This window comes from Echinops telfairi, unplaced genomic scaffold, assembly GCF_000313985.2.
Source record: "Echinops telfairi isolate 266 unplaced genomic scaffold, ASM31398v2 ScPeMD7_15;HRSCAF=58, whole genome shotgun sequence".
Lineage (NCBI taxonomy): Eukaryota > Metazoa > Chordata > Mammalia > Afrosoricida > Tenrecidae > Echinops > Echinops telfairi.
Window position 1 is genome coordinate 3,493,567 of NW_022103912.1, and position 12,098 is coordinate 3,505,664.

Here is a 12,098-nt window from a genome sequence, read left to right on the forward strand (position 1 = left end):
AACCACACTACTTGGGCATACTCAACCTCAGCGGAACAGAACTAACCACAGCCCCATGAATTCTGCCCCAAATGTAGTATTTTTGCACCACTCCTGGCTCCCTGCCACCCCAAAATTCTGAAGATTAATTGAATGTTCAAATCTCAAGGCAGCTCTGTAAGATTTTTGCCACTGAAAATTATATTTGCAGGCCAATCAGCAAAATTCAGAAGACTATCATGTTAGTGGTTTGGATAAGAAAGGGCACATTCATTGCTGTGTAGATGAAAGTTGAGAAGAGTCAAGTGGGGGCATTTCCCTTGTGGAATTCTCTGGGTCCTATAATTAAGGATACCTGGGAGTTTGGGAATGTTAGGTGCAAGTTTACAAATGAAAGGATTTTATTCAGTTATGGGGGAAGCATCCATATTTTCCCAATCATTTAGCCTTTCACGAGCAACCTAATCAAGGCAGCCATTCAATGGCCTTTTATGCAACTGGAGTACTATGAAGAAGTATATGATATATACAAGGAGTTACCAAAAAAACCCTGTTATTACACTGGGTGCAATGGCGTTTTTGTAATATTCATTTTTCTTGCTAGGTGAGCATTGAGCAACTTGCTCTGAGTCAGTGCAGCCAGGGTGTTGCCTGGGAAGATTTTCTCTGGTCACAGTGAATTTTTTTGTAAAACTAGTTTTGCTCAAAGCTAATTTTTTTGTGATTGCCTATTTAAGAGAACAGTGTGCAACTATGAAATTTGTTTCCTGCTGGGGGAAAATACTGCAGAAACTGCTGTGATGTTGAACACAGCTTACTAGGACAGTGCTATGGGAAAACCTCAAGTGTACAAGTGGTTTTTCTCATTTCAAAAGAAGGTGAAAAGTTGATAGATGAGAAAACCCTTCTGAATGTCCGAAATGGACAAAAATTTCAACTCGTGGTGCATTTGGAGTTCATTACACCAGGACAGACTGTTAATCAAGCTTTCTACTTAGAGGTTCGGAAAAGATTGTGGAACAGTGAGCATCAAAAAAGTCCTACTTTGTGGCAGATTGGAGACTGGTTTTGCCAATACAACAGCGCACCTGCTCACACAGCCATCTCAGAGCGCCAGTTTGGGCAAAAAACAGCATGCTTCTCTGACCTCACTCTGTGTGACTTCTTTTTGTTTCCACAAATGAAGAGGGGCATGAGAGGGCAGTGTTTTGACCATGTAGAAAAAGTAAAGGAAAAAAAATGAGGGAGGTGCTGTCAGCCATCCAAACAGATGAGTTTGAAAAATGTTTCCATGAGTGGAATTACAGATTTGACAAATGTATTAAGTGTAATGGAGAGTACTTTGAAGGTGATCAGGTTGGTTTTGTTAAAAAAAAAAAAAAAGTAAATAGATAGCTTGGAAAAAAAATATTTTGTTTTTTGGTGGGTACACCCTTCTAGTACCAAACAGTGGCTAGCTTTTAGTGCCCAGTCATGAAGGTGGAGGGGGCATGATTTGGCCTCCTGATAAAAGTTATCTGTGCCCTCATTTCCAAAACTCAGGCCCCTCTCAAAAAATGAAAGCCTATTGTCATGAATTTTTAATGTTTTGAATTTACCTGAAAAGAAGGCTCAGAGCAAAACTTTTCACCTCTGGGGTTACTGTTGTTAAATAAGACACTAAAACAAAACAGACCAAATTAATGCTTAAAAATATCTATTTAAATTTAAAAGCAAATGAACATTCATATATTAATTGTATTGAATACATACAATTATCCATGTATGTATCCATGGGATACATACAAGTATCCCATGTATTCTTATACAGATAATGTACACAAATGTACTTGTGGTAGTGCATGCATGTTTGAATTAATCTTGAGTTATAGGCGATGAATATGGTCCTTCTAGCTATAATTTCTTGTAGCTAGACGCATTATAATTGTGGACTTTATACACCTGTGGCTATATTCCCATTTTGGAGGACATTATCTACTAATGGGCAGAAATAGAGTGGAATTAAGGCCTGGTCTTAGGAGAAGGTGTGAATTAAGACACATCCTTTGTTTCCTTGATGGCATCTTTAAGGCCTCACTTTAGTCCTGAGTGTGAACCAAGCCACATCCTTTGTTTTCCTTGTCATATATATATAACATCATACAGTTTTATATGACATCATACAGTTTTATACATACTGCCTCACTGGAAATCCAGACTTTGGTAGAAGCAAGAGGACCTGCTATGACTTTTGGACATTTTTTACTTCTGGCTCTGGACCCTGCATTTGACTAACCCCTGCCTAACCTTTTGATTTTGGACTGAACAGCATCCACCACTGTGTGAGACGTTCCTTCAAAGTGCCATGAATTTCTGTGGCATGTGGCAGTGACTCATATAACCCAGGGTTTTAAAAGAATGTGCTCTAGGGAGAAATGGGGGAGGGGAAAGAAGCATGTTGGAAGAGGTGGCCATTTGGGACATCATTCATCTTCAATTTCTTGGGTTTGACTGGTATTCATTCTTCTAAAAATTCTTGCCACAAATCTTTAAGGCAGATACAAAATGCACTTGCGTATGGAAGAAAGGGATCCCAAAGGTAATCAAGGCAAGCTATTGTTTCTCAAACTATATTCCATCTAGTTTTATACAAGGCAGTATTTCCTCTTCTGTAACACCCAACAGAGTGTGAAAATTATAGAACACTATCATTGATATCACATGCAAGTAACATTTTGCTGAAGATCGTCCAACAATCGTTTCAGCAGTACATTGACAGGGAGCTGCCGGAGGTTCAGTCTGTATTCACAAGAGAATGTGGAAAAGGGGCTATCATTTCTGACATCATATGGATCTTGACTAAAAAGAAGGATCTTTATTTGTGTTTCATTGCCTGTGCAACCACATTGGACTGTGTGGATCATAACAAACTATGGACATCCTTGAAAAGAACAGGAATTCCATAACACTTCATTGTGGCCACGTAGAACCTGTGCATGGACCAATAGGCAATTGTGCAAACAAAACAAGATCATACGGCACAGTTTAAAATCAAGACAGGTGTACTTCATGGTTATTTAATCTATAAGCTGAGAAAATAATTAGAGGAATTGGATTATAAGAAGAAGAAAGCAGCATCGGGATTGGAAGACGTCTTATTAACAACCTTCAATAGGCAGATGACACACCTTGCTTGAAGAAAGTGGGGAGGACTTGAACCACTTGGTGATAAAGATCAAGGATTGTAGCCTTCAGTGAGGATTACAGCTCAATGTAAAAATAAAAATCTTCACCAATAGGTAGTGTCACAATATACAGAGAAAAGATTGATGCTGGCAAGGGCTTTATCTTGCTTGGATCTATAACCAATGCTCATGGAATGAGCAATTGAGGGATTAAATGATGCATTGCATTAGGTAACTCTGCTGTACAAGATCGCTTTCAAGTGTTGAAAAGTAAGGATGTTACTCTGAGGACTAAGGTGCACCTGGCTCAAGCCATGGTGTTTTCTATCGCCTCATGTGCATGTGAAAGTTGGACATTGAATAAGGAAGGCTGAAGAACCATCAATGTATTTAAGTATGGTGTTAGGGAAAAGCATTGAAAATACCATGGCATCGTTTGCCAAAAGAACAAACAAAACTGTCTTGGAAGAACAGCCAGAATGCTTCTTTTTTTAAAATGATTTTATTGGGGGCTCGTACAACTCTTAATCACCATCCATACATCCATCCATTGTGTCAAGCACATTTGTACATATGTTGCCATCATCAATCTCAAAACATTTTCTTTCTATTTGAGCCCTTGGTATCAGCTCCTCATTTTTCCCCCTCCCTCCCCAACCCCCCCTCACCCATGAACCCTTGATAATTTATAAATTCTTATTATTTTGTCCTATCTTAGTGGCTAAATTGGAAAGACTTTGTTTCAGGTACTTGGGACATGTTGTAAAGAGAGAACCGTTCCTGGAGAAAGACATCATTCTTGGTAAAGTTGAGGGGCATCAAAAAAGAGGAAGTCACTCAGCCAGGTGGACTGACACCTTGTTTGCAAAAATGGGGGGAAATTTCAGAACAATTATGTGGCTGACACAGGACTGCGTGGCGTTTCGTCCGGTTGCCTGTGAGGTTACTCTGAGTTGGAAATGACTCAATGGCATCTAAAGAACAACAACTCTTCCCCAGGACTCTGCACTCTGCAATTCAAACGCATTTACAATGCTGAACACACAACGGATGGTCTGAAAGGTAAGCCTTCATCTCATTTAAAATTAAGATAGTGTTGTCTTCTTAAAAAGGCAATTTTAGAATTCTCAGGGGACTTCAATCATGTTCCTTTAAAATGTTTTTTGATCTTGGGGTTGGGGTAAAAAATGCTTTTTGATCTTGGGGAAAAAAGGAAATCTGAAATACAAGATCAGGGTTGTAGATTGATGGGGTAAGGTTTCTCAGCAGAATTCCCATAAGCCAATCCTCGGTTGTCTCATTGAATGAACAGGTGCATTGCTGTGATGGGGGAAAAATCCTTGGTACAACTTTTCTCGTCCTTTTCTCACCCAAAGAGTTTGCAATTTTCTTAAAACCTTTTCAGAATAAGCTTATATAATCATCATGTGTCTCTTAAGAAAAATGTTAAGATTACCCCTTTAAGCCAACAAAGAAACAAACAAAAACCAGCACCATCCAGTCAATTCTGATGCATAGTAACCCTCTAGTGCAGAGTAGGATTTATTTCCCGGGCTATTAATCTTTATGGCAATAGACAATCTCATTGTTCTCTCTTTTTGAATCCTGAGAAACAATGTTTGAACTGACTCGTGATTGAATTTAAGTGGCCCAGCAGATCTCCTCAGAAGTCATTGTTTTCATTGGACCTTTATTTAAAGATATCCTACAGAGATGAAGAAAAATATATTGCTGAAAGGACTTGTGTACAGCCATGCACTAATTGAAGAAATATATTTAAACATATTTTGTCTAGAATAAACTGTACACCTATGTATTCTACCACTTTCCTGTCAGTTTCTCACACCTGTGTGTTGCTATGATGATGGAAGTGGTGTCACTAGTATTTCAAGTATCTGCAGATTCTACAGGTTTCATTGGAGTTTCTAAAATAAAAACAGATTACAAATCAGGAATAGGCTGTCCGCTTCTGAGAGATTAGCTATTGAAAGCCTTTTGAATAGCAGTGAGACATTGTCTAATGTAGTTCCAGGAGATGAGCTCCCCCAGATTGGACGGCACTTAAAGTACCACTGAGGAAGAGCTGTCTCTTCAAAGTTGAACTCATCATTTTTTAAAAACATCCATCTTTTAAAATCACAATCCATCCATCCATCCATCCATGGTGTCATGTTCATATCATTGTTGCCATCTAAAAAGGAGGGGGGAGGAGGAAAAAAAAGACGTGCGTAGTTGGGGGACAAGGCACTAACCCATGTAGGGATATTGTTTCTATCTCTACAGGGCAAGAGGGACCAGAATTGATCTTAATGAAATGGATGGAGTAAACTTTTGCAGACCTTCATTTGATGATTGACACAAGTGAAATGAGAATAAATAGTTGTGAATATTTATTAATAGTTGTATAATGGAATGTATAAAGTAGAAATCTTGGAATTTTAGAAGTTATAAAAAAATGGCATAGAGCACAGAGAGAGTCATGCCCTAGGTATTGCACAGAAAAGAACTGATATTAGTGCTATTTTGAGTCTAGTAATCATATGCTTTACTGTACCAGGAATAAACTCACGAGGAAGGATGCCATATTTATCATCAAAAAGAAAAAATCAAGAACTGCCTTGAAGTAAAATGTTATTAGCATTAATACAATATGTTTACACCTACAAGAGAGTCCAGTGAGTACAGCTATTACTCAAATTTACATACAAAACACAAACGCTAGTGATGAAAAAATTGAAGAATTCTACCAGCTACTTAAGTCTGAAATTGACTAAGCATGCAACTAAGAAGCATTGTTTATTATTGGTGACTGGAATATGAGAGTTGGGAACAAAGCGGAAGGATCAGTAGTTGGTAAAAATGACCTTGCTGATAGAAACTAAGTTGGAAGACACATGATAGAATTTTTCAAAACAAATAACGTCACTACAACTATATATTTTCAACAACATAAATGGAGACTGTATATTTGGATTCCATCAGAGGGGATACATAAGAATCAAATAGATTACATCTGTTGGAAGGGATTGTGGAGAAGCTCAACATCTCAGGAAAACCAAGATCAGAGCTGACAGTGGAACAGACCTTCAATTGCTCCTATGTAAGTTCAGGTTCAAGCTAAGAAAATTAAAACAAGTCCATGACGCCAAAATGAACCTTGAGTACATCTCACTGAATTTAGAGAAAATCCTCCAAATATATTTGAACACCAATAACTGAAATCCTGATGAGCAGTAGAAAAAGATTAAGAATAAAGCACTAAACAGGCCAGACAGAAAAAAAGACAAAAATATATGTTAAATAGACTCTGAAACTTTCTCTTGAACATAAAGCACCTAAAGCAAATGGAAGAAATGAAATAAAAGAGCTGAACTGGCACTTTGAGAAAATTGAAGAAAAAATGTAAGCTCCCAGTTTCACTATTGAAAGATTCCAGGAGTGAAATATTCAGTAATGGAGAAAGCATCAAATATATATATATATATATACATATATATGGGATGTGGAAGGAATACACATTGTATCCAAAAGAATCGGCTGACTTCCGACCATTTCCAAAGGTAGAATATGATCAAGAACTGACTGTGTTGCAGGAGGAAGTCTCAGCTGCCCCAAAACACTAGTGAAAAGCAAGGCCCCACAAATGGACAGAATATCAATGGAAATGTTTCAACCACTGGAAGCACTCCCTTGTCTATGCCAAGAAATTTGGAAGACAGCCACTTGACCACCTGACGGGACGAGATGCCCATTTGTGCCTATTCCGAAGAAAGGTGATCTAATAAAATGTGGACATTATCAAACAATATTATGAATATAACATGAAAGTAAAATTTTACCAAAGATAATTCAACAGTGGTTTTACCAATAAACCAAGAGGAAGCTGCCAGATATTCAAGCTGGATTCAAACGATGTAGCATGAAGCATATCATTGCTGAAGGCAGATGGATTCTGGTGGAAATCAGAGGATATCCAAAAGATGTTTAGTTGACTGTATAATATTACTTGACATTGGATTGTGTGTATAAAAATAAACTATGGATAACGAGAAGAATGAGAATTCCAGAACACTTAATTGTGCTCCTGATGGGAGCACATTCATTCAAACAGAACCAAGAAATACTGCTTGGTTTATAATCAGGAAAGGTGTATATCAATATTGTACCTATTAACCACACTTATTCAAACGGAATGCTAAGTTAATAATCCAAGCTAGACTGTATGAAGAAGAATGTGGCATCAGGAAGATTTCACAACCTTGCTTAAATGTGTGTAGCACTTGAAAGATTTGCTGATGAAAATGAAAGACCGTAGTCTTCAGCATGGATTATAAATCAATGTAAAGAAACCCCAAATCCTTACAACCCTACCATAGACAACATATTGATAAATGGAGGAAAGTTTAAGTTTGGCAAGGATGCAGTTTTACTTGGTCCCACAATTTCATGGAAGCATCAGTCAAGATCAAATGGCACGTGACTTTGGGCAAATCTCCTGCACAAGCTTGCTTTAAAGTGTTGAGGAGCAAGAACACCTCTTTGGTGAATAAGGTGTGCTTGAACAAAGCCATGGTCTTTTTAATAGTCTCATGAATTTCAAAGGTGGATAGGGAAGACCCCAAGAAAATGGTCCATTTGAATTATGGTCTTGGCCAAAAATATTGAAGGTACCATGGACTGCCAGCAGAACAAAGAAATCTCTCTTGGGAAAAGGACAGGCAGCATTCCTTAAAAGTGAGGGTGGTGAGAATGAATTGCATAGACTCTGGACATGTTATCATGACAGATCTGTCCCTTTAAAAGGACATCTTGCTTGAGAAAGTAGAGGATCAGTGAAAATAACCAAGATCCTCACTGAAATGACATGACACAGTGGCTGCAAAAATAATAGCATAACAACAATTCTGAGTATGATACAGGACTGGGCAGTGTTTCATTCTGAAGAGTCCACGGCACCTAATAATAATAATACTAATAAGTATAAACTGGGCCATAGCAATACTTTTTTTAAATGTATCCTTCAATATTTGTGTATATGAGTATAAACACACACACAGAGCACCAATAGTATTACACCGTGCCCTTACATGGCTGTATTTCCCAGCTTCTCACACAAGCCAAGTTCTATTTAGCTTCAGTACCTTTGCACATGCTCTTTCTTTTACCCAGAACCTCCACTCTAATGGAGTTCATTCTCATCTTTTGGTACTATGTACTAGTGTGGCCGTCCATGACAATGGTATTCAGGTTATCTTTTATGTCTTGAACACTTATTCTAGTTTATTTATAATTATAACTTATTCTCTTTCATTTTTCTGTTTTGTCCTGTTTGTGTACTGTTTGTATCGACTTCTCACATTAGAAAGTAATTCTGTGATGAAAAGCTTCTTCTGAAAGACAGAGGAGAACATGGATGATGCTAAAATGCATTGTGTATGGTCCCTATCCTCAATAAGTACATAAGCTGAAGTGGGGGGTCGGCATAGAGAGTCAAAAGACAGGACACTCTGATAGCTGCAACCACGGGGTGCCGTGTGGTCGCAGAGGATGTCCCTAACACATCCTGTAAAAGTAGGGAACATGCTCTGGGGGAGAGGTGCCCAAGGAGAATCTTGAAAGACTAATAGGAGCTAGAGAGGACTGGCACAGAGGGGGGAATGTCAAATGCTGCAGGTGAGGGAGTTCCATGCGCAAAATCAAACTGGTAGTTTAAGAGCCTTTAGGTATTCTGATGTGTCCAGGCAAGCACATTGTATAAGCAAGGGGGGTAGGGTAGGGAAGAATGGTGGGCAAGTTAGAAATAAATTTGGTCTCAGGCTGGTAGGGTCTCATGGGATGAACTAAGTGATTGGGAATCCATTCTAATCACTCAGGAAAACTTTTGTTTCTTTTAGTCATTTTATTGGGGGCTCACACAGCTCTTATCACAATCCATTGTGTCCAGCACATTTATACATTTTTTGCCATCATCATTCTCAAAACATTTTCCTTCTACTTGAGCCCTCGGTATCAGCTCCTCATTTTTCCTCCTCCCTCCCCACCCTCCCTCAGGAACCCTTGAAAATTTATAATTTGTTATTATTTTTTCATGTTTTACACTGACCAATGTATCCCTTCACCCAGTTTTCTGTTGTTGTTCTCCCCTTCCCCTCCTGGTATCGCTACCTTCATTATTTGTCCTGAGGGGCTTATCTGTCCTGGATTCCCTGTGTTTCCAGTTCTTATCTGTACCTGTGTACATGCTCTGGTCTAGCCAGAATTTGTAAGGTAGAATTATGATCATGATATTGGGTGGGGTGAGGTGGGGGAGGAAGCATTGAAGAACTAGAGGAAAGTTGTATGTTTCATCAGTGCTATACTACACCCTGTCTAGCTCCTCTCTTCCTTGTGACACTTCTGTAAGGGGATACCCAATTGTCTACAGATGGGCTTTGGGTCTCCACTCTACACTCCCCCTCATTCACAATTACATTGCATATGATTTTGTTCTGGGTCTTAGCTGCCTGATAACTTGATCCCATCAACACCTCATGATCACACAGGCTGGTGTGCTTCTTCCATGTGGACTTTGTTGCTTCTCAGCTAGATGGCCACTTGTTCATCTTCAAGCCTTTAAGACCCCAGACACTATGTCTTTTCATAGCCGGGCACCATCAGCTTTCTTCACCACATTTGATTATGCACCCATTTTGTCTTCAGTGATTGTATCAGGAAGTTGAGCATCACAGAATGTCGGGTTGTTTGAATAAAGTGTTCTTGCGTTGAGGGAGTACTTGAATAGAGACCCAATGTCTGTCTGTTACCTTGATACTAAACATATAAATATATGTACATAGATCTATTTCCCTGTCGTTATATGTAAATATATTTATATGTGTGTATGCCTGTATTTAGACCTATATAAATGCCCTTTGTTTCCTAGTTCTTTCCTCTACTTCCTTTTACTTTCCTCTTGTCCCACTATCATGTTTGACCTTCATTAGGGTTTCAGTAATTGCTCTCAATTACATTGCCCTTGATCCAACCCTACCGGGCATCCTATGCCCTCCTTGCCATTGATTTTAGATCACTTGTTGTTCCCTTTCCCCTGGGTTTGTTACCACTTACTTCCTTTCCCCACTTCCCCTTTCTCATGTTCCCCCAGAACCGTTGGTCCATTGTTTTCTCCTCCAGATTGTTTATCCCACCAATCTTATCTAGATAGACATATAGAGACAATAATAAGCACAAAAACAAGGCAGAGCAGAACTAAACAACAAAAGAAAGAAAAAACCAAACAACAACAACATAACCAATGACAGAAAAAGAGAATAACCTATTTGTTTGTTGACCTTTAGGAGTGTTTTCTGGTCCAGTCTGATGGGGTGCCATGCCCTGGCCCCAAAGTCTATTTTTGGTATTCTCCGGGGACGTCATTGCTTTGGTCCCATAGATGCTCTGTTGCACACCCTTAGCATTTCGCTCTGGTGTGATGTAGTCAGATGGGACACACTTTCCACACTGTGCCTCCAGTGTTGTCCCTCATAGGGATATGAGTCAGTGAGAGACGTCTTGTCTTGTGGTGGGGCTGGCCCTAGGGTACTGTCAGGGGGATGCTGGAATAATCTAGAGGTGCAGCAAAAGCAGGTGCCTACAGTTGAAACTGGATTGTGGGCTACAATAAAATAGTTTCTCATTGTCATGGAGCACTGAGTAATTTTTTCTGAAAAGGGTTTTGTAGGCCAAATAAGTTTGAGAACCCATGGTAGTCACTTGTTTATTCATCCAATAATAATTTGTCAGTACCATAATATATCAGACACTTGGCTAGCCACTGGGGATACACAATGTTGAGCAAAATAAACTCTCATTGACTCTTTGAAACTTAGAGTTAGGGACAAAGACAGATAACACTAGAAAGTCTCAAGTGGCGTCACAGGCTGTGAGGGAGCCAAGTGAGGCACTGTAAGATCATGTCAAAGTCCCCAGGGGCCGTGAGGAGGAAGTGATATTTATGTTGCCTTCAAACCGATGATGAGATGTTCACTACTTCTTCAGCAAAGCACTCTGAACCAAGGAAGTGCAGAAGTAGGAAAAGAGAGACAGCTCTTAGGGAGGTAGCATCCGAAGGGCTTGAAGACACTGGGGTGAAAAAGAAGGAAGACAGGGCAGAGAGGGGGAAAGAATGAAGCTAAGGAGTGATGCAGATATCTGTTTTAGGGTACCTTGTGAAGGTGGTGTCAATACTGGGGTCCCAAACAGAGAGGTGGTAATGAATGACCTTGTCAGACCTTCAGGGCACCTTTCTTCCAACTCTTACTCCTTTAATTCCTACTACAGCCTTATTTGATATTCTTATTCACCGGATGCTTACTATCAGTGAGGTAGGTCCTCTGCTAAGTGTTCTGGATTTCTTAATCCTTATAATAATTGTATGAGGCAGGAGTTCTTAAATGTAGAGGCTCAAAGAAGGGAAGTAGCTTGATTGGCTACTTGTCAACTCACCAGCTAACCTGGGTGGATTAGGATACACAGCTGCTGGCCCCCGAGTGAGTAGCTATCATCATTTTGTCCTGTTGAGGCAGGAATATATAAGCCATATAGTGAATTTTCACATTCATCTTTTCCTGAAATATTTTATGCCTTAAAATATTTTATTCTCTACTGTTGACATTTCATGGCAGAAATTGAATGCTGTTTAGCTTTATTTGTCACCTTTTGAGGGGGAACATTTGATTAAAGCTCCCTGTACCCATAGGACTCACTAACATTGAAGGGTAAACATGTAGGGAGATGAAGTACCAATTGTCCTCCTTGGTTCTGGGCCACATAATGAGGGTTACCTTTAAATAAGGTGACCAGACGTCCCACTTTTGGTGGGACAGTCCCGCTTTTTGGCGTTTTAAAAAAGTCTTGATTTTTGGAAAGAATGCACGACAAGCTAGGGAATGGTCTATTTGGTCCATAATCAGGAAC